Genomic DNA, 23981 nt, shown 5'->3' with positions numbered 1-23981 from the left:
TTTCACTGTTATGGTCCTCGGAGCCTCCTGACTCTTCTGAAAACAAAGATCTTTTTCTCTCAAGCTTCAGTTGATACTTTTTTTCCCCACACTGACATTTGCAGTCCAACTCAGAACAACTAATTTCTTAGGATTGATGATACACTTTTAAGAGCTGCATATATATATATATATAAAAAAAATAGCAAAGTTGCCTGAGATGATTCAAAGAAAGCTCAAAGCGGGATTATAGCTCAGTCAGAGTGGAGATGGAAATAAAATCTGTATGTTGTGGGTGGATGGTTCTCAGCTAATTTGTATGGAAAGCAACAGCATTTAGAATTAATAGGATATTTTGTCCTTGCTCAGCTTATCATAATTGGCTTGGGCCTGTTTGTCTTGATTGACAGATACAAATGTTGATTGGGGGAAAACTAAGTTTGGAATATAGGCCATCTTGATTAATTAGTGTTTTATTAGAGTTGTGCATTGTCCATCTAGAGAAAGTGTAACCATCTGTAGCTCTAGCCATGTGTTTGTAGCCAGAGCTACAGATGACTCGTGAAAAACAAATCACATGCAGGCAATCATAGTGTTACTGTTTTGGAAAGAGGGCAGCAACAAGGACAGACTTGATGAGTGTATGTGTGGGACTGGGCCTGTTTAAAATGTGGCTGTGCAGAATGGGTGGATTGTGGGTTGCAGCTTTCTCAAATGACCAAAATTAAATGAGTGAGTGACTGAGGTCATGTGTCACAGGAAAGCAAAGACAGTTTTGTGTTTTAGACCATCAGAAAGCTTAAAGGGTAAGTTAGAATTCCCAAAAGGTTGATTCAGTTCTTCTGGATGTAGCGTTTTCAGTGAGGAAACGTTTCGTCGCTCATCCAAGTGACTTCTTCAGTCTCAGCTGACTGCAGGTTTCCCCAACCTTATAAACAGTACCTTTGCACAGTGACTGAAACCAGCCCACTGAATGAACAACGGGCTGTGAGGTGAGTTAGAATTAGGGTTAGTTTAGGCTAAAGGTTTGGAACGAAGCCGTGATGGTTAAACATCACAGAAAGAGCAGCTGGGAGCTATTCGGAAGTTTTTTCAGCCATGACGCTTTGATCACTATGACACAAGATAATTATAGAAGAAATGTGTTGCAAAAACCTGACTCTTACAGCAAGCAAACTATTCCTCCCAGCACATCCGCTTAGAGGCTTGGGAACATAGACTGTATAAAAATAAAGGACAGAGCTTTCAGGTCTGAAAAGTGAAGCCAGTGTGCAAGTTCCTTACGAGTACATTCTTTTAAATGACCACCAGTGGTTGCAAAACAAGTTTGGCTGTACTGCTTACATGGAGCTCTAATATTATTCTAATATTTTTTGTTAATAATGCTCTAAAAGACAAAAACAGCTCACACACTGTTGTGCCCATCACTAAGCTGGACAAGAGGTCCAGAAATGATGCAACTGTGTCTTTTGTTACAGAAATTCTGAAAATGTGACGGTGATTGTTTTTTAATTAAAGAACTGTAGGTATTGTAAACAGCATATTTACTGTGTAGGGCTGATAGTTGGATATGGGTTGATACCAGATATTATCACTGAATCAGATACTCATTTGCTTCATTACCTTTTTCATCACACAGACACACATCATACAGCTTTCTCGCTAGCAGATGAACACATAAACGCACCAAACTTAGCAAGTCATCGTAAAGATGAACACCCCACTAAAGCTCCTGTTTCAACAGCATTAAAGTATTAAATAGTTCAAATAAATTCGAACCTGGCTGGTTGATGCATTATCGTTAATGTAGTGGCTAGCAAGTAATAGCTAATAATAAAATGAAAACATTAACGTGAGAGCTAGTCAGGACATGTGATCAGTCTTGGCCATTTGTAATGCAAATAGAGATGATTAATTATTAAAGTGTTAAGTTAGTCTTAAAGTCCCAGATTTAAGCTGACAAAAGTCGTCCAGCAACTAGACAGAAACAGTGGCAGGCTACCTTTCCAAGCTCATTTGTTAAACAATGAAAATATGTTGCCATGTTGCTAAGAGTACAGGGGGAAAAGGGCTGTAGCTGAATAAATTTGCACACACCAGTATTTTTTAGTATTTCTCTTATCTATGTTGGCCAAACTGTAATTTTTACCAGGCTGTAAACTGTGCATAGAAGAAGTCTTTGGGGATTGACTCTTTTGGAGCCAGCCTCATTGGGAACCTAAAAGAGTTGAGTTTCTTCCAGTTTGGCTTTCTTTCTTTTTTTTCTAAAAGAAGTTCTGAAGGTTCAGCTTTTTTGGTTTCAAGTTATGTCAAATACAAGATGAAGAACAACCAAAAGGAGGATAAAGGAGATTATGTTCATTTTTTTAATGCAAAGTAGTAAAAAATGCTTACATTCTTATGTTTACCCTACCCTTACATACAGAGTTGAGCAGGCAGTAGCCACTGTAGAGGAAACACTGGGAAAACTTTTATGGGAAATTGTCATGGTCCCAGGGTTTTCTGGACTGTTTGTTGGGGTCTCTCCTTCACTCCTCATCGCCAGGGTGGAGTCTGGCCTTGGTTCCCACCTCTGTGTTCATCTGTGCAACCTTCTCACCTGTCACAGATGGTTACTCACCTGCCATCCATCATCACTGACTGCTCTCCACGCTAATTAAGGCCTCAATGGAGTCTGATTCCTCGCTGGATCATTGTGCTACTTCCGTCAGTGTTCTCCTAGTGCTCCTTGCTAACATGAACCTCTCTTTGTGTATAGATTCCCTGGACCTTGGCCTGTTTTCCTTCCCTGTGGACCCCGTGTGGATAAGCGTGAGTGAGAGGGAATTTGGACTGGATTACTGTGTGGATTGCCGTGAGTCACTGAGTGTGTGAAGAGCAGTTTCGACCTCCCCTCCTTTGGACCTTCTCCTAGCAGCCTTGGACCCCGTTTCCTCCCCCCAGCACTGTATATATGTATGTATATATCCCACCTGGATACACCTTTGTGAATAAACCGCCTTTTGACTTTTCATTCAGAGTGAGTCCTGCAGTTGTAATCGTGACAGAAATAGGAAAAACACTCATCCAAATGAACTATTATGTCATCAGTTTATGGCAATGAACTATGCACTTTTAGTTCATAATGCCTTATCAGTTCACTCTGTTTTGATCACAGTGGCTTCATAAAGTCTGTATGTCTTTTTTCAGCTTAAATATCATGATGATTCTTTTCTACATTGGATAAACCAAACCCAAGATTTATTTATTTATTATAAAATATGAACCACTGTTTCCAAAGTGCAGGTAGTGTTGGAGATGTGATAAAAACTCATCAAATCTCCAACCTGTTTTCTGCTGAACTCAGAGAAATGTTATTATTTTATCACAGAGTGTGATGAATCTTCTGTACAGTTCTATGTTTAGGCAGAAACTGGATGCAAATCTACTTACTAATTTGTTTGCTTGCTTCCTCAGCTACAATATTGATGTATACAAACGGGAGACTTAAAATTGCCAACCTTGAAATATGATTTAACCATTTTTTTTCTTGCTTCCCAGAAATCAATATATTCAAATAAATAAGCCAGTGTACAGCGATGTGATGCAGAGACAGAATATGTGGACCTTTGAAGTTTCTGTTGCAGTGAGCTGCCAAATCATCTGTGAATGTTTTAGGAAGATTCTAGAGGAGGAAACATTCCCTTAAAAATTAGAGTCATGGTAAAACAAAAGACACCCACTATAAGCTAAAATCAAAAATGATTTAGCCCTTAAAATGAGCTAAAAACAACCTCAGACATACAACAACAACACATGACATATCACACAGCAAAAAGCTAAGGCACTGTTTTTCATGTAAATAATATTTCTCAGAGTAGCAGATTTCATATTGTTTGGAAATGGACTTATAACCCCTCTCAGACTGATGGGCCCCTTTAAGATCACCGCTGATGTATTTCTCTCTTTGCATTGTGTTAACACGCACCTGAATGCTCCAGGCCAACACACTGTACAAATGTCTGCTTTTAAACAGCGCTCACACTTTCTGATGACTAATTAATCAAATGCATTTGATAATCAGCACCTGGCTGCTACTTACCCTCTTAATATTTACGAAGGCAGTAAGGGTGTTCTTAGTTTCTCACACACAGTTCCGCATTTTGGATTAGCTTTTGTTAAATAAATAATCAAACAGGGTAATATGTAATGTATTGTTGTTAACCCGGGGTTATATTTACCCAATTCTAAGAATCACTAAGGACCAGATTAGCTTTTATAATGTCCTGATGCATAAAACCTTAGAATTTAACAAGGCTGTGATTCTTTTCACCATGCCTGTATTTTACTCTTCTTTCTCTTTTCCACTTTTAAATGTTCTCTTGAAGTCATGCATCTTAAAAAAAAAAAAAATCAAGGGCATTAAACACTGGAAATACTCTGGCAATGGCCTAAGTGCCCCATGGTTGAACTCTGGGCAACCTCACTACTCTTTCCTTGAGGACACAAAAGCTTCAAGGACGCTCTGCTGCTTATTTGCAAAAAGGAGACAATAACCACACGTTTACATTAAATCACACAGAATAACAACATTTAGTAACTTAGGGAGGCTGATACTACATCAGCGCAAGACTTTGATGCAGAAAGACGCATTTCGATATAGTATATGGTTTCATTTAATTCCAGTGTTTAATGAGTCACGGGTGGCTGGTTGGAGCTAAACAATGGGAAATGGGTAAATGAAACAGTTTTACTGTGGCATGTCTCCTTTGGTAGCCTTTTATGTTAATGACTCCAAATGGCACTTTAAATTAATTTGAACTGTATTCTGGAATTATGCAGTGGGGCGTCAGTAAAATGCACACAGCATGCTTGTGATTACCAACCAGGTCTTTGATGGCTTCAAACCAAAAAAAAGAAAATCATAAAGGGACAGCTTTAACGTGAGTGAATCTGTCTCTCTCTGAGCAGAATGTCTGCACACTGCTGTGCTGCGGATGAGACATACTGGATTGGTATTTCATCTTTCTAATGTTAATTTCCTGTTTATATCAAAGATTTCCTGTCACTGACTTTACAGATACCAGAACATTTCCCTGTGATTTTGCCCTGATGATACCAATGTACCCTGTCATAATGATGCCAAGCAGCCGTGTTATCGAGTCAAACAACACTAACACTGACATGGTAACATGCTGACAGTAAATGACAACAAATTAATGTTAAGCAGGTATAATATTGAGCGATGTGTGTCCATCTTTGTAATTTATGATAAGCCATGTACAGCATAGCATCCATAGGCTGTATGTGAAGATGGATGCAACCATTGTAATCACCTATTGGTTTCCCAAGGCACAAATTGATTATTTTGACTCTCACAATCTCTGTTGTAAGGGTGGCTGTAGCTCAGGACGTAGATCAGGTCATTTACTCGATCCCAGGCTGGTCCAGTCTGCATGGCAAAGTATCCCTGGGCAAGATACTTAACCCCAAATTCCTCTCAATGCAGCACATGAACATGGTTGACTGAAGCATGTTGTATAAAGCAAGACACATGGATCTGACGATGTAAACAAGGCTAATACTACTACTGCTAAGGCTACAATGTTAGCAACATGTAAATCTATTTCACTCACAAAATGAGCATCTGTAAGGCTTCAAAGTAGCAACTGAGACCGTAAACCCATCAGGGTTAACTGAGGTCATGGGTGAAGTGGGAGGTTGGGACATTTTCGTGTAGACTTCTATGCAAACAGACTTATTTTTACAGTAACAGGATTCACCCCCTGCTGAATCCTGTTACTGTAAACTGCAGGTTTTAGGCACTTCCTTATTGGCTTCACTTTTCAGATCTGTGTTTATAAGTAAAATTTCATGATTGGTCCTTGATGGGTGGCATTATTTTTGATAATAAATCAAAGAATGGACTCTTTACAGGATGTAGGACCTTTTAACATCAGCCTTTTGGCCTCCGCCATGTTGTTTCTTAGAGCTGCAAGTGAATGCTAAGACTAGCATGCTAGTCAGCAAACACCAGTAACCAGTGAACCTTTCTCTAAAGGACAAAAAAAAAAACCCAACCCTCCACACAGTAGAGGTCAAACAAGGCATTTTATGCTGTCTTGCACATTGTCATGTCAGCCAGTCCACGAGTACATGTTTCTGTACACGACTGGCTGCAAACACAAAGCCGATGCTTTTACATTATTTGGTGGAGAATCCTTGAATGCACACACACACACACACAAAGTTTGTATATTTAAAAAGCATGCAGCTCTCTAGTATCTGCCATCACACCATGTAGGTCACTTAATATTTTAACACTTACTGTAATCCTGGCACATTAGCATGAAATATCGATATGGTTTCTGTCCGTGTCAATGGGTGCTCTTCAGAATAAACTGGATGTGAGTAAATCTCAGTTTGAGTCCAAACTGATGTCTCAGTGGTTTATAGTCTAAAACCGAGGCTTGCTAATTCTAAAACGCACAGATATCATTGAAGGGCACTGCAGTCACAGAATTAGAAAAGTTGCTATGCAGAATCATAAAAGAGGTTCAGCCTCGTATTGACAGGCTTCCTCCCACTGAGGTTGTAAACTGGTCAGCGTATCAGCCAGCGGAAAAGTGCAGTGAATATCAATCAGTATTCGCTGGGCCAGCAGAATGATAGCTGAACACACACAGAGAGACATAAAGAAAGCGAGACTGATGGGGGGGTGGATTGATTTTTTTTTTTTTTTTTAAATCGGAAACAGTTTACAATAGAGAACTCAGAGAACTGTGGAGAACTCACAAACTTTCACATTTGATAGTTTGCCATGCACTGTAAAAGTTTTATCTTATACAGCTAAACGCCTACAAACACTTGCAAAGATCTATTAATGTGGAAAGCTGTTATAAATCATTCTCACCTTTAATTTGCAATCCGATTATGTTGTCATTTAACCGAAAGAGCTCAATTATCTGTGTGTGATATTATGAGATATTTGAAAATATATGCACTAGAGTGTACTTTGCACAGTATGCTGACTGCTGCTTTCTGATACTTAAAGCAACACTTACAGAAGAAATGTCAAAAAACAAAAAGATTTGAGAAGTTTTATAGTTTTATTTTGCATTATACACCCAGTCTGCTCAGGGGTTTTGCTGCTACAGCTCACATATCCAGCACAGCCAGTTTATAAATAATTATTTACATCAGCAAAGCAGTAACAAGTATGCATGATCCAAGTAAACCCATGTTTTTTCATGTAATCAGTGTTGCTTAAGCCACTATTCTTAATGGAATTGTAATATCTATCACAGCTTTCAGAAGCTATTAGTTTTTCTGTATTAAAATGAGACAATTAAGGTTAAAGTTGCGACAGCATTCATCTGGAGGCTCTTATGCAGGATTTGCTATAATGCTACCTCCGGGAGTATTAAACCGAAGTATAGTCTGAATCTCTCAGATTGAGTGATTACATGCTGAATGGATGCAAGTAGTTGATACACAGACTCATCTTAGCCCTGGAGCATGAATGAAAGTGAAGACACAACAACATGAGCTGGAAATGTTTTTGTTTTTTGAATTTTTTGCCTTGCAAAAAAATGCTCTTCCCAATGCCGTGCTGCTCTGATTCATAAATATACAAAGACACAAAGAAAAATGAGAGAAACTTCAGGAAACTAATAGAAAGAACCTGGACTACTCCCACTTCATGAGATAAATCAAAGCAACCATAAATGATTTTTGAAGAGGAAAAAACTCCACCCACACATAAAGAATAGCTTTATCATAAGGCTAAAGCTTTTCAGGTATCTTCTACAATTTCTCTACTTTGTAAACCTTTAAATTAGGTGAGGTTGTTCCATTATGTACAGTGTGAAGGTACAGTGCTTAAGACAATTGCTGTAGGTTTGAGCTCATCTGGGGCATCGATGTTCCTGCCTGGGTTTCTTCCAAGTGCAGTCCAGAGACATGTATGTTAGGTTAACTGGTGATTTTGAAGGTGCAGTAGGTGTGCATGGATGTTTGTTTCTTTGTGTGAGGGACTGGTGACCGGCCTAATACTCACTCTCTCCAGATGCTGCTGGGATAGGCTCCAGCTCACCCAAAGCCATATGTTGGAAAAGTGGTGCCTCAAGGTGTCCTTCAAACCCTTAAATACCTTTTGAACATCTGTGAGATGGATTTAAAAAGTTGTTTGCCGTAAACTCAAAAGAACTTATTGAAAAAAGGCAACAAAAAAAGTTCAGTAGAACAAACGCAGGGGTAGCAGCCTAAGCCCAGACCTGCCTCTCCCCAGTCATCTTCTTCTACTCTTGTATTTAAGGTGAGAGGCCTGAAATAAATAGCCCCCCAGAAAAAACAGTGTTGCGTTGACCCATTTAGCCACCCCGAGCTCCTCTCTACATTGAATTTATATTTTTGCCATAATCTTTTGCTCTTGTTATAATTTCTGCGACCACCAGAAGATGATGCCATGTGTAACAGGTGCTGTCTTGTGATGGTATGACAGTCTTGAATCATTTGAATTAGCTTTTTGTTGTTGTCTGAGCACACTGTGGGTGTTGTCAGCTTAATCTTATTAATTTATTTGGTAGTAACACAGTCAAAATAGTTGCGTTTAGCACAATTCATTAAATATTTCACATTCTGTGTGATAACATGTCATGTGTACCTCAAGTTTAGTTGCGAGATTGACGTCTCTACGGTTGCTAAAAAATACATTCCACAGTGTTGATAACATCTTGGAGGTTACAGGAATATCATGATAAACTTTCACTTCCCCAATTGCTCGTGCCTTGGTGGGGGCTTGTAAGCAAATGAATGTTTGTCAGATATCAGATATTGTGTTCTGTGAGCTCCGCTGCACTCTATGATGACCTGAGTTGTGCTGATGCAGCGGAGACGAGGGATCCTCAAATCAATGGTTCAGTGTGTTGGGCATAAAAAGAGCAATGTGTCCCAGAGAGAAGGGCTGTCTGTGCCCCAGCGCCATGCAGCTGTGGGACCCGGGCACCCATCCATGCACTCTGCTCCATACGCTGTTAGACCTCCGTCTATGGCCAAAACACTGAGCTCTGTAAATTTTTCAGAAAAGAACCGCACTTTAAGTACATCTGCTCCTGCAATGCAACGTCGCATATCTTTGAAAGAAGTCCGTAAAACATAAGTTAGAAAGTTACTGACTCATAAGCTTAACGTTGCACTCGTAACCTTGCAAACCGTGCCCATTCCTTTAAAAAATTATCCATGACCGCGTATGACAATGGCATTTAACTTGTGTTTGACTGTTTTTCTGCACAGACTGCTTGCAAAGGCCCAGCGAAGCAGGAGGAGGTGGGTGGGAGACATAATTTAATATCTGGGGTTTTTACAGTTGTTTCGTCCATTTAGCATGTATTTGAAAGTTCACTGATCTCTAAAATCTGTTTTGAGCTTTCACAGAATGTGAGGCAGAGCAGGGGCTTTCTTGTGACCACAGGGCTTCATGCTCAATAGCACACACATTAAGGCCTCTTTATTTCCCTGTAAGGCATGTGTGATTTTAGATATTAGACTCTCTGCTACACCCTATTTATCTCCTGTTGTTGTGCAATGGGGCGGAATTATTTTTCTGAAAAAAGAAACACACCAACTTCATTTTTCCTAGCTGGTGACAAAACAAACACAAACATGGTTATGGGGAGACTACATCCAACTTCTCCATGGCAACACTGGCTTTTTATGTCTATTCCACTGAAAAAACAAAGAATTCAAATGGACTTGATCACATGTTTGATGAGACAAACTTTAAACCAGCCCCAAACCCATAAACTGCACTATTGTACGTTCACTGGTCGCTTTATTAGGTATGCCTGATCAAATGCTCATTATTGCAAATATCTAATCAGCCAGTCACATGGTAGCAACTCAAAGCAATTGTGCATGAAGTAATGGTCAAGCAGACCTGCTGAAGTTCAAACTGAGCATTAGTTTTAGGATGAAAGATGATTTAAGTGAATTAGAACTTGGCTGGTTTGACTCCCAAAAGGTTGATTGTTCATCTGGATGTAGCGTAACGTTTTCAGTGGGAGAAACGTTTCTTCAGTCCCGGCTGACTGCAGGTTTCCCCAACCTTACAAACAGCACATTTCTCCCATTGAAAACGTTACGTCCAGATGAACAGAAACAACCTTTTGGGATTTACTTACCTGGATGATTGAGCTTGCATCAAGACATTGGGTGGTGTGAGTATGTCAGAAGCTGCTAATCTACTGGGATTTTCCCAAACAACCAACTCTAGAGTTTACAGAGAACGGTCTGACAGAGAAGATCCAAAGAGAAAATGTCCAGTAGGCGACAGTTATCTGGGCCAAATATGTTGCTGATGCCAGACGTCAGGAGAGACGGCCAGACTGCTTCAAGGTGATGGGAAGGCAACAGTAAGAGTCAACAAACCACTTGTTACAACTAAGGTTTGCAGAAGAGCGTCTCTGAACGCACAATGCGCCTTAGTACCAATTGAAAACTGTGAAAACTGTGAAATGCCACAAACTTCCACACAAAGTGTTGCTGACCATATCCATCGCTTTATAGCCACAGTGTACCCATCTTTTGATGGTTACTGGGAGAAGCAGCCTTCAAGAGCAGGGGTAAGGTGTAACTAATAAACTAGCCAGTTGTTTTAGGTTCTCACAAGCAACAGATAAACAAAACAAAACAAAAATAATGATTTCCATAAAGAAAGATTAGTTATGGTTTTTATCATAAGAGGTCAAGCACCAACATTGCTAGCTCCTTTGTTCACCTTTATGTTAACATTGGCGATATTCTTCAACCAAATCTTGCAAGTTTCTTACCTATAATGTGTGAAACGGATAACTCCTGTATCAACAAGCTGAAACTGACAATGAATGATTTACTTATGAGCACTTTGGTAATGTTTCCCTTTAAAAAACACTTACAAAAAAAAGCTTTACAGTTGTCTTTACAGTTGTTTCCTTGCTATAGTCGCTATAGCCATCTTTTGATGGCTTCAACATTTGTGTTGCATGACAAAGGTAGTCTAATATACGTGAATGTCTTTTGTTGACTGAAAATCCTGACACTTAAAGTTGCATCTTTGAAACGGTGGCTGTTGCACTGGCTAACTAGGCTGAACCCTTTTTCTTTTCTAAAATAGAACTGCTTTGACCCACCGGGCGTTTTCCAGAGCTGAACAATGAAGCCAACGAGGAAGTGAGAAAAACCACAGTTCTTCTTTGTACCACTTGAGGCTGATTTAAAAGAGACGCAGTCCCCATGAATCCCATGAATGACCAGCGTTACAGCATTAAAATTGTTTTTTCAAACTGGTACAAACAAACAGCTCTCGCCAGAAGCCACTGAACTTTATAAATAGTTCCTAATAGGTTCACCATATTAAGATTTTAATTTGACAGAATGTTTGAAAACAGATAAGAAATGCTTAATGTCAGGCTCATCATATTGTCAGCAGAACAGATTTATAAGAGTAAAAACAGTGAAGGGAATAAAATGAGCTTTTACATAATGAAATGCCTTCACTTCCTTCATACTGTGAGTCAAATGAGAAAGTTAAGAATAAACTTTAAATCTGAGGATAATTATGACATATATTACATACAACATTAGCACTGAGTCAGTCTCTGTGGGAGCAAATAGAGAGAGAAGAAGCACTTAGAAGGCTGTGCAGTTCGTTTAAGCTTTGCGCAACGCTAATTCAACCATAATTCTCTCTCTCGTGTGTGTGTGTGTGTGTGTGTGTGTGTGTGTGTGTGTGTACTTACTGGATATGGATTTGCATTTTAGGTTTTTACCAATAACCAAATTATCAGACCACTTATTTTTTATCCATTAGCCACACAGTATGTATTATTCTCATCTCTCTGGACTGGCTCCCAGGGAGCCGTTCATGCATATACAAATACGGTACATTTCTATACTGCGAGTACACATTTTATTGTCATTAACATTAAACACTACATTTGTTCTTGCCTACAAATCTACAAACTACAGTGACAGACTATATTCAACAGTGTGAAATATGCAATTCCAAAACTCATATTCATATTTATAATTTTTTAGACTTTCCACTTTAATTTCAAATGTAAAACAGGAGCCAAATGATATTTTTTAATATTAAATATTAATATTTTGTAATCTTAATAGCCTTAAATTTATGCAAAGTGGAGGCTAACTTGCATCATTACTTACCCAACGTAGTAGTTAGCTGATATGAAATTGTGTAATGATAATAATTATGTATTAATAGGTTTCACAGCTGTCTGCTGAAGAAATGTCAGAACATAGTGAGTGAACATCAGATTCTGAATAGAAATAGCCAGAATGGCTAATCATGTTAATTATAGATGAGTTGCTTTTAAAATAAAGGACAAAATTCAGGGAACTCAGTCATTTCTATTAATGTTTTTTTCTCTTCTTTTCTTCTTAAAATTCCAACAATATGACTATGGATCAGTAAATGCAGCAAGTTGTGTATGAAGCCTAATGTGCCACACTATCTTCTTGTGCAATCTAAAGGTTTTTCCAACTCCCATTGGGATAAGCCACTGTCATTATACACCAGCCATTTTATTAGGCGCTCCACCTTAATACTGACATAGACCCTTCTAGACTGCCTTAATTCCTCATAGCACAGATTCAACAAAGTTCTTGAAATATTCCTCAGAGATTTTGCTCCATACATGACAGCATCACAGAGTTGCTGTACATTTGTTGGCTCCACATCCATGATGCATCACTCCTGTTCCACCAAGTCCTAAAAGCGCTCTGTTGGAATCTGGGGACTGTGGAAATCATTTGAGTATTGTCATGTTCAAGTACCAACTATTTCAGAAGATGTGCACAATGTGGTCATAGAGGGACAGCAGTAATACTCAGGTAGGCTGTGATGTGCCAAGAAAATACCCCCACACCATACAGCGCCTGCAGCCTGAACCTGAATCTGTTAAACCTTCAGTCAGTCGTGGCATAGATGCACAATGATCTGCATTGTCTGTCAATTGTTGTTGCTGTTGTTTTGATGAACAGAGGTGCAGGAAGATACAGGATGTCATGGTAGGTTTCCTGTGCAGCTGCAAAGGAGCTGTGCTGCCATCTGCAATCATCAGGGCTGTCCAGATGCACATGCATGGTGGAGCATGACAGGCGGGTTCCCGTCTGACCCTCGATGCAGCACAGATAGTAGTAGAAAAAAAACAAAGAGACAGTTTCACCCATAAAACTGCAGATCAGCACCAGATCGCCTCAGTGTTGTTGAGTTAACTGAATTAAGATGGAGACCTTCAGTGCCGCAGTGAGTAGTTTAGACAAACCATGTTAATTAGACATTAATTTACAGAAGCTGAAATACGAGCAGATATTCAAAAACTGCAAAGCTGTACGAGCACCTCCCGACAAAAACAATTTATTCACACACAGTTACATTAATTCCTTGTTTGTATTTCATCTATTTTCGTCTGACAAATTGCACTTGAAATTTAACCTTTTAAATTTTCTGTTTCAGAGACAACACACGGCCGCACAGAGAAAAAGGTCATGTGGTGGTGGAACAAATGAAAAGAAGGAAATAGCCAACAGATAGCAGGGGAGGACGGTGAGGAAAAAGGATCAGACCGAGAAGAGACAGGATGCTGCAGGTCTCCTCTGAGTCTTTTCAAAAACACTGTAAATCACTTGGACGGGGCCACTTTATCATTTCATGCCAGACTTTGTCACACAGGGAGGAAAATTGTTCGGGATGTGACTGGTTTACATAAACAGATGGGCTTAACTGGTAACAGTGAGCATAATAGATAAAGTGGGATATTTTCCCAGGCACTGTGCAAAACACAGCATGTTAATGGGCATTGTTGCACAACTATAGTTCAGCAAAGTTAATATATGGTAGAAGCTCAGTGGGAAGAACAGAGCATGAAGGACCCAGATTTCATTCCTGGCCTATGTGGACGTCTGCTAAAACAGCTATTACAATTTTCCTGAAGTGAGCTGGTGATGAATTGCTCAAAGAAAAAAATGGAAACGTGTAAATAATTTTAGAATTATTTATTACTCTTTTGTTGAGCGTTATCAGCAGACAGGCAGCAGACAGACTGAGTATTTTATAAAATATAAGTTTTAAATAATTATTTAGAAGATTTAAGATGGCTTCACTTTACTAAATTGGATAAATAAAACATCTTTTTGAAATTATTTCAACTATAAATGTTCAACATGAACATGAAGTTCATACACTGCGCTAAAATAATTTAGAATGACATTTGTTGATGGGTGAGGTAGATGAAGGTAAGATATAGCCCAGAACATCTAAAACGCTCCGAAGACGCATAATGGAATTATCAAATAATTTATAGATTTTTCCCGATAATTTAATATTGAAGAAAATCATTTATTGTTTAATCTAAAGTGACCTATAGTTAGCCTGACAGATTTTGTGCTACATGAGAGTAAGTAAAACCTGAATCTGTCCAGTGATCATATGCAGGAACTGATGTGTTAGCTAGTTTTAGAAAATTGCTAACTAGCTCTTAGCCAGCAATGTTCTACTCCACATTATCTTGTTTTAGATATGTGTTTATATTAGTATATATAACCACAGTTGAAACTACTGCTAGGCTAGGTATGAGCTGACATCTACTAAAACTAAAGCTAACTCAGTTTTAGCCAAAGTCAGCTATTCATTCAGTTTTGTCCATGATAGCTAACCATGGTACATGCTAATAGCCCTTTGTACTGGCTTTCATTCTAAACATGTGTTTTAGACATCTAACCAATGGACATCAGCTAATGGCTTAAAATGTTACTAAATGTTGTCAGTTAGTGTTTCTTAGCAATAGTCACAGTCAACTGACTGATAAGAAATAGGCTACTTAGCTGATGCTATAAATAAAAACCAAAAAAGAAAGAAAGGGGAAAAAAGACATGCTAGATATCATTAAGCCTAATGCAGTACTTTTTTTTTTTTTTTTTTACTAAGCCCTAGCTTACTGGTTTTGAGTTCCTTGATGTCTACCAGTAGCCAATTACTTTGGTTCCTTCACCAAATTTTAGTTTAGTACAAACTGCACTCAATAAAATCATGACCAATAGGCTGTGTGACTAGCTCATCATAGACTATGCTAACATTTCATTATAACAGAATTCATTGTAGTTTTGAACAGAGCAGATGAGCTGAAATAAGAACTCTACATGAGGTCAAGTTAGATGGATGGGTTGACAGATCAGAAATCAGACTTTAAAGGAGTCGGCTGTTTGTTTCCTGTTTTAATCTGATGATTTTAATCCTGTGTTCATTATTTAAACTGTGCTGCTTTTTGTTAGTTTTTATCTCAAACAGATTAAATTTTCAGTAACATTTTTTCATAACATCTTAATCCTCTGGAGTTCTGGAGTCAGACACCTCGGCACGTCCAAATCACGACTGATTTAAGTTGACCTAGTGGCAAGACGGACCCTCGTCTCCGTATCAACCACATTTGAAGGTGCGGACTTCAGACTATATACCAGATTTTTGTATCAGTGCAGTCATGTGGACGTTATTGACAGTTTGATGCAAACAAGTCCGACGTCAAAAAATAGGTTGACGACAACAAACGAACCATGCTCATTGTCTATGTTGTGGACACATCTTACTACACAGGAGCCTTTTAGTTGTTCTACGATGTGATAATGACACTGTTAAACTATTTAAAATAATATATACAAAAATGGCATGAATAACATTTAGTGTCATATTTTAAAATAACCCAACAAATTGGGTTTGGGATTCAGGTATTTGTTTTAGTTTGATATTGCAAAGCTTTTCAATGCAATGCTTGGTGCTGCGGGTTAGGGTTAGCACATTTAATGATTTAGACCTCAGAGGGTTAATAGAATGATTTTAACAAAAGGGTCAAAAGGGTAATTATATCTGTAAATAATCTGTAAATATATTTTAAAAATGTCTGTTTTATATGACATCATGCATGTTGGTTGTCCTTCTTAAACTAAACTTCTTTCAAAATACAGGATGAGAGTAAGGGTTAACACCTATGACTTTTACCTCAGAGGGCTCAGAGATCGCTACCTATTACCACGTCTGTGACATGAGTAACAATGAATATTTAATTAAAGTTATCCAATTTGCCAGCGAACACTCTTCCTATTATTCATGCTCTTTTGGTCTGACAGCCCTTTGAAGTTAATTTGAAGACAGTGTATTTCAGGGACTCTTTTAAGTTTGGTTGGAGACTCTACAGTGCTCTTGCTCAGTATGGGCTCGAGCATCTGTCTCTTTGTGTTAATCATGCAGTGGACTACCTACCTGTGTCTCCCTGCCTTCCATGCAGTGCGTGCTTTGATAAGAAACTTTGCCAGTGGGAAAGGAGAAGCACTTAATGAAATAAATATGATGCTCTTTCCTGTTAAAAACATCACTGGAAGCAGCAGATGCCAGAAACCACGCAGCATCCTTGCTTCACATTGAGTATTCGGCTTGTCTTTGATTAGCAGCCTGCAGCTAACAGCAGATTCCAATAAGAATCCTAAAAGCTTGTCTGTTGGACCTCTCATAGATTATCTGTCAGCTCAGATTTTGGGAAATTCTGGCCTACGCTGACTTGGCACTATGATGAGCTGGATTAAAGGTGGAATAACATAGTGGATGAGTAACCGGCGTTTGTGTCGTTTCAGCTGTTTTTCTTGTCCGCAGTGCATGTGCTATCCTGCCAAGTAGATGTTTGCTTGGACCCAAACAGATCCTGCTTTCATGGAGTCGTAAACTGAGCTAGTTTAAACTAAAGCATCATTTGGATGCAGCAATAGGTCTGCGCCTGCACAATGGAACTCAATTTCTGCCGGTTTCAGTGGTTTCATCATTTTCAAGCGAGTGGGGGAAACAGAGATCTCTCTCACCTCAGCACAGCGTGAAGTAAAGTGAGTGCTGCATCTTTGGTTTCGGAAATTTACTGATAATAGGCGACACAGACACCTCCTATATGAGGCCAAAGGTGTGCGGGGGCAGGGGGTTCAGAATGCTATTAGACATGCAGCCAGGACAGAGCAGAAATCCAGTTTCAGCTCTTTAAGACTTAAATATGCTGTTGGCCTCTCACAAGTTTGGTTTCCCGATTTTGGGGAACCCACTGGTAGAATCCAAAAAGGTGATTGCAGTAGGCAGCAATAATACTGATCTAGGTAATGTGAGATGGATGAGCCAGAGGAACAAATAATTTGCACCAGTTCTCACCAGAATTGCCGTTTTGTTTCCTCACAGCATGTTAGAATAATTGAACTGAGCTTAAAACCCTTTTCATCCCAGGGGTGCAATTTAAGCTTTGCTAATTTGAAATCGCAAATGCAGTCATTCCCATATTAAACAATTCAGAATACTAAATATAATAGCATAAGAAAACTGCTGAACTACACATGGCCGGTAATGGCAGTGGCGTCGGAGCTGGCAAACAATTTCCAGCACCGCCACCGATTTATAAAAAGTACATTTAAAAAACAAATACGCACAAGGTGAACTGAGACCATCTTCTGGTTCTAATGACTTTAAATTAGTCTTGGAAGAAATGTGGAATTAAAATACACGACTGCTAATATAGCCCAAAAAATAATATTTTAGAAAAAATATTCTGGCAGCTTTTTCCACAATTTCAGAGTTTCTCATAAAGATGTTAATGAAAAGCAGATCATTATGATCATCATTACAAAGAATAATTGCTACCTCATGTTTCAAAGGGAACATTAAGGTGATGGTTGAACCTCAACCGGCAGCTCTGACTCATGTTTCTGTGCTTACTCAGCCAGTTTGGATAATTAAATTCTAAGCAAGGGACTGGAGCCCGGGATCAACTTATTAACATCCTGATTGTCTATGAATATGCATTACTGGTGTGCTATGTCCATCCCCGTGTCTGTTCCACTTTCCTCCGAGGCCATCGTCTCACTTCACTCTCTTCTGAAGAACCATTATGTTTCCCACTGCAGAGGAGATAGATGCTTCATTATTAAACAGGCTGCCTTTGAAGTAGTTCGGATTGATCTGTCCACCCGCAATTTAAACAATCCTGCGTGTGTTAAGGAGAGGCGAGCGGCAAGGATCAATAGCTAAACACTTATAGTAATTTCATTTTTGACTTATAGCTCGGCGCATCGTGCATGCAGATCTGGCTGGCTTGAACTGGAGTAACGGAGGAACACAGCCACTTAAACCACTCTCAGCCTCAGAATACTTTCACACAGAACACATGCTTGTTTTCACAGTGCAACAGCACTTTTATCTCTCACTGACTTTTAGGCTGTCTCATCTAATATTCAGTTCTCTCAGTGGAAATGTCTTAATGATGCAACTTTGGGAAAAGACGATAAATTTACAGACGGGTTACAAATGAAGAGGAGAAACCTGAATAAAAAATGGAGAAACATAACACTGGATAAGTACGAACAAGGACCGAGCGTTGCCCCTCCCCGGTTGGCGGCATCAGAACAAAAACAAGCTTCTAAACCCCTTTGATACTACACAGCACTTCATGTACACATTTTAGTACATGAAGTGGTTCAATCTATCGATCAGTATCTTACAAAACATTTTAAATTATTACAGAACAGCAAATGTAGCGTCTTACATTACCTATTACATCACTTTCTAGGTTGTGAAGATACCAACACATTGCAGTGATTTTTAGCTGTACTACAGCAGGGATTGGGTAACATTTACCAATTATGTCTAACTTTATTTCAATAAAATATTGAAGTGCTTCTGGCTTTGTTTTGTGTTATGGAGCAGTTGTGGTGCTATTGTTAAAAAACTGTCAAGATCAACACAAATTTTAGCAAATAGCCATTAACACCCACCTGTTACTTTAGGTACACCTTGCTACTACCAGGCTGGATGCCCCTGTTTCCATTTAGAAGTGCATTCATAGATAGATCACAGTGTTGGAAACATTCCTCGGAGGCTTTGGTCCATATTGACATGATAGCATCGCACGATTGCTGCAGATTTGTTGGCTGCACATCCATGATGTGAATCATTCATTCCACAAAATCCCAAAGGTGCTCTATCAGATGGATCAATGCTTTCATGGTGTATGCGCCAAATTTCTACCCAACCGTTCAAATACTGCCCCATATTTAGGACTCATTGGACCAGGGAACATTTTTCCAGTTTTCTGTTTTTCTGACGAGGCCATGCAAATTATAGCTTCAGTTTCCTGTTCTTAGCTGACAGGACTGGCCCCCGGTGTGCTCCCATGCTTCATAGTTTGGAGCATTGCGCATTCAGACGTCGTCTTCTTCATAGCTCGGTTGTATTGAGTTGTTATTTTTGAGCTACGGTTGCCTTCCTATCAGCTCGAAGCAGTCTGGCCATTCTCCTCTGACAACTGGCATCGTCGAGGCATTTTCTCCCAGAGAACTGCTGCTCACTGGATCTTTTTTGTGTTTCAGACACAACCCCAGAGATGGTTGTGCAGAAAAATTCCACTAGATCAGCAGCTTCTGAAATACTCTGCCCAGTCCATCTATCACTAACAACCATGCTGCGTTCACCTTTCTTCCCCGATTTTTGATGCTCAGGTTGAAATCCAGCATGCCTGGATGTCTTGAATTGCTGCCATGTAATTGGCTGATTAGATATTTGCATTTGTGGGTTAAAAAAGGGTACTTAATTAAGTGGCCAGTGAGTGGATACTCATAAGGGCACCTGCAGTCAAGTTCTAAAGATAATAAGTGTGTTATCACAGTGAAACAGGTGAATAAAGTCATGTGCAAAGAAAAAACAAAGGTCTTAAATTTAGATTTAGCTCACAGGTCCAAAACATATTCCAAAGTAAGGCAGTGGATTCATTTTAATATGCAGCCCAAACCAAAATTACACATCAAAGTCTTTACAGGTGTAGGGGAGTGGTACACACGGACTACACAGACTGACATATAGTTGCAAGAGATGTCTCGACTCAATTTGTGCTAATGAAATAAAAAAACAAAATCTGGGTTTTGGAGTTTGAGTGAGCTTAATCTGTTCCTCTGCTCTGCTTGAGGCTAGCAGCTCAAGGCTTCATTAGCGCCATAACACACAGAAATCCCAGATGGAGCCGTTGGTGGTTAAGTTGTGTTGAGAGTAATGCAGGCATGAGGTTTTTACAGAAAAAACACATTTATGGTAAATGATTTAGGCTACATGTTCTTTGATACTGACCAGCTTTTTAATGAGACTGTCATGTCCAAGCTGGACTCTTCTCCAGTGCATCGTTTAGAGCTGTTTTGTCAAAGCATGAGGTTTCTCTTCACGTCTGTGCCCTGATGCTCTGAGTTAGCGAGAGGGAACTGTTACTCCCTCTCTTGATGTGCCAGTGAGCATGTTTATTGTTTGAACATGCATGTTTTAACCCAAGCAATGACCTTTTAAGTGCAAAAATATAACCAATTAGCACCAAGAGCAAACTTGGCAGTTTTCAGATCAACAGCCTAACCATTTTGTTTTTGGAGCCTAAACCCAAGCAGCGAGTGGGAAAACTCAAAAGGTGAAAAACACAAATGTCCTACTGGGACAGGAACAACGGCCTCCTGGCAAACAAACTGACAATTTATGCTATTGCCACCCCTCCCACCACCTAATGGGGACTTTGTAGTACACGCCTGTCTCAGCAGAGGCAAAACTTTCATTTCAGAACTATTTTTCAACCAAGACTAGAGAAGAGATCATCACGTTTGTTACTCAGTACTCTGAGGTTTATTGGGTTGTCCCTCACCTGGTAATAAGATAAGATAAGATAAGATAACCTTTATTAGTCCCACACGTGGGAAATTTGTTTTTAATGGACTTTACTGGAATAACGTATTTATTCAAGTTCAATTCAATTTTATTTACATAGTCAAATCACAACAACAGTTGCCTCAAGGTGCTTTAAATTACCTTAGAATATTAGAGAAAACCCCAAACAAGCATGCGGTGACAGCGGGAAGGAAAAACTCCCTTTTAGGAGGAAGAAACCTCTGGCAGAACCAGGATCAGGGAGGAGCAGGTTGGAGGGGCTCCACAGAAGATGGGCCTGAATGATGAAGCTTCTGCCTCCGAGAAATCAGCACAAATCGGTGAACCTTGGGGGCGGGGTTAAACATCTGATGCTCTGAGGCCCTTTGGGGTCTTACTCCAGCCTTGGCACTAGATTATCTGATTGTAGGAGTTTTTAGGAGTGTGCCTTGCTAGTAACCCTGTAAGTAAATATAGTGTATAGAGTCTCATGGCAATCACACATACTGTCCGCTAGCTTTCCCAGCATATTGCAGCACTGCAGCCCTGGCTTTCTGAGAACAGGAAAGGATTAATCAAAACAGCCTCAGCAATATCTCATCAGTGATTAATTATATCTAACTCGGGCTCTCAAAATAATAGCCTACCTTGTTAATTTAGCAAGCACAATAGGGAACTGATACCTCCGTATTATTGCTTTTCACGGACACGCTCCCATTATTTTTATTTACAAGAGGGGGCTGAATAAGGGCGCCCTGCCCTTTGGGCCAATAAATCCCATCATCTCTGTATGCAAAAAGTGAGGGAGTCAAAAGGCTGTGTGCTGGTAGCTGTTGACTTGGTGATGAAATCAGAGAGGGGATTGTGCCATCCTCATCCTGACGACACTACAAGAAATAAGAGCAGCTCCTCGCGCAGTTAGGGTTTATTATATTGACTTATTATAAGACATATTATATTATTTGATTGCACGAAAAGCTGTCTAAAAAAATAAAATAAAGAAAACCAAAAGGAAACATTTAAAAGTGTTTATGTGTCACACTGTCATGGCACACAGGGGTACGTGAACGTAACAGCAGTGGAAACAATAAGAGATGGTGTCACCTCGCTGCCCCATTTTCCCCTGCTTTTTTATTCAGATGTGATCACTTGTTGACAGAGAGGGGCTTAAAATGTTCTTGCTGGATTGACACCAGCGGGGTTTTTTCCTTTTTTTCTTTTCTTTTGCGCACTTCCCCCTCAGCACGCGGACAGTACAGGCTATGTGCCCGAGCGTGTCTTCCTCCCTCCTCCTGCCTGCCTCCCTGCATCTGACAGCGTCCCTCCCTCTTTCTCTCTCCTCCACCTCCCTCTCTCATTACGCCTTTCACCGGCAAAACTCCAACACACACATACACACACACATACACACACAGACACACGCGCCACCTTTCCCTTAAACCGGGAAATAAACACGAAGCGACGGCAGGAGCAGGACCGAACTCCCCCGGCCCGCACCATCCATGGTCCTCCCCTGGATGTCTGTCTGACAGGAGGGTATGTTGACTATCTTCATCTTTTTTTTTAATTAGCACACTGTTGGTTTTTATTTGAATGTCGCGCTTTGGTGCTTCCTTCCTTTTCCACACATAATTGTATGATCACGGCTTCTTGTTACGGTCTTTCTGTGCTGCAGTGGGGCGGGAGGGGACGGGGGCTTTTATCCAAGCTGCAGCTACTTCACGTAGAAGCGATCATTGTAGAAGGCGCACGGACTTTGCCCGCTTGCCTGCGCCGTCCTCTGCCGAGGGATGAATAACATTGTGGGAATGGAGCAGGGGCAGGAGCGAGTTGTTTGCGCCCGCTGGTATCAGAGCTGCAAGCCTGCAGCCAGGCAGCCCCTCCCTCCCTCTCTCTCTTATATATACGTGATGTTTTCATCCTGAAGTTGAAAGTTGCTGCTTTAAGAACAAAATCGCCTTCTGTGTTTGTGTCTCAGCCTGCCAGGGCAAACTGGATCTGCTCTTGTTTAAGTCTGTCCGTTCTCAAATGCACCCATCAGCACTTATGCAACAGCCACCCTGACAAATGCACACACACACACACACACACACACACACACACACACACACACACACACACACATGTGTGTATTTATATCCTTGTGGGGACATCTCATTGACACAATGCTTTCCCTAGCCCCTTACCCTAACCCTAACCATCAAAAATGAATGCCTAACCCTGACCCTTACCCTAAACCTAACCATAACCTAATTGTAACCCTGACACTAAAACCACATTTTGAGGCTCAAAAATGCCTTCAAACTCGTGGGGACCGGGATTTTGGTCCCCACAAGGGCTGTTTGTCCCCACAAGTATAGTAAACCACCAATTTTTGGTCCCCATGAAGATGTTAATACCCGTCCACACACACACACACACACACACACACACACACACACAGAGGAGTTACTTGCACAATGTTGCCTCCCATCAACACCTCTGGTTTGCCCACACAAAGCAGTTATATTTAGCTTCCAAAACAAAGTGGAGGGGATGTACAGTGCATTTCATGCTGTAAAACCCACAGTGAGTGATTCTGTCAGTGCTGTGGCCTGAAACAGTGACTTTAGTTGAAAACTGTGAAGGCAGTTTGGCCGCAGAGGTGAACACTGAGGCAGGTCACGTTATGGAAGTGACCTCACCTTCGCCCCCCTGCCCTCTGGCTTTCACTAGTTATGTGGACTTGGTTGGAGAGTTGGATGGACTTGCCTTCAGGATGCTTTAGTAGGAATCTTTCAGCATTTGCATGGCTTTCCCAATGACGTTTGATAGCTTTGATGTTTCATGCCGATTGAGTTGTTAACAGCTGATGCAAAGGGACATTTCCAAATGTTTATAACCTCTTCCTATTGATTTTGTCATCCTTAAATTTGTGCAAGTCAGACAGTCCCCTCGGCAGCGTTGGCCTGCTCCCTGCCCGCATACAGGTGTGCTTATGGCACTTTGTCAACACATTTCTTCAGGCCCCGTCAGCCTCAGCTGGCAGGCCTGCTGTCACACCGCATCTATGTCGTTAACATCGGACACACTCCTGCTCCTGCTGTGTCAGCCTTGCCTAATCAGCCTGCCAGCCAGCCTCCCTCCGAGCATCACCTGATGCTTCTTCTTCTCCTTCTTCTTCTTCTTTTCCTTCACCAAACACCCCCACCCCCACGCCTCCTACCTGCAGGGGAGCCATTACCTCATCTCAGCACCAGTTTCTGCACTGCTAGCTCATCATTATTTTCGCATC

At 40.4% G+C, this 23981-nt stretch overlaps 1 protein-coding gene across 3 annotated transcripts in view; it reads left to right on the top strand.

Moving 5' to 3' along the window:
• The first annotated feature begins 22010 nt into the window (after positions 1 to 22010).
• Positions 22011 to 23981, top strand: part of LOC134628116 (band 4.1-like protein 1) — a 95267-nt gene continuing 93296 nt past the window's right edge. For 2 of the 3 annotated variants that reach the window (XM_063474788.1, XM_063474786.1), the window contains exon 1: positions 22011 to 22243. The gene's annotated coding sequence lies outside the window, so the exon portion shown is untranslated. The remainder of the gene's footprint in view (positions 22244 to 23981) is intronic. The other variant, XM_063474787.1, reaches the window with a different exon arrangement.

This window comes from Pelmatolapia mariae, linkage group LG5 (genome assembly GCF_036321145.2).
Source record: "Pelmatolapia mariae isolate MD_Pm_ZW linkage group LG5, Pm_UMD_F_2, whole genome shotgun sequence".
Lineage (NCBI taxonomy): Eukaryota > Metazoa > Chordata > Actinopteri > Cichliformes > Cichlidae > Pelmatolapia > Pelmatolapia mariae.
This window is presented reverse-complemented; position numbering and strand designations above follow the sequence as displayed.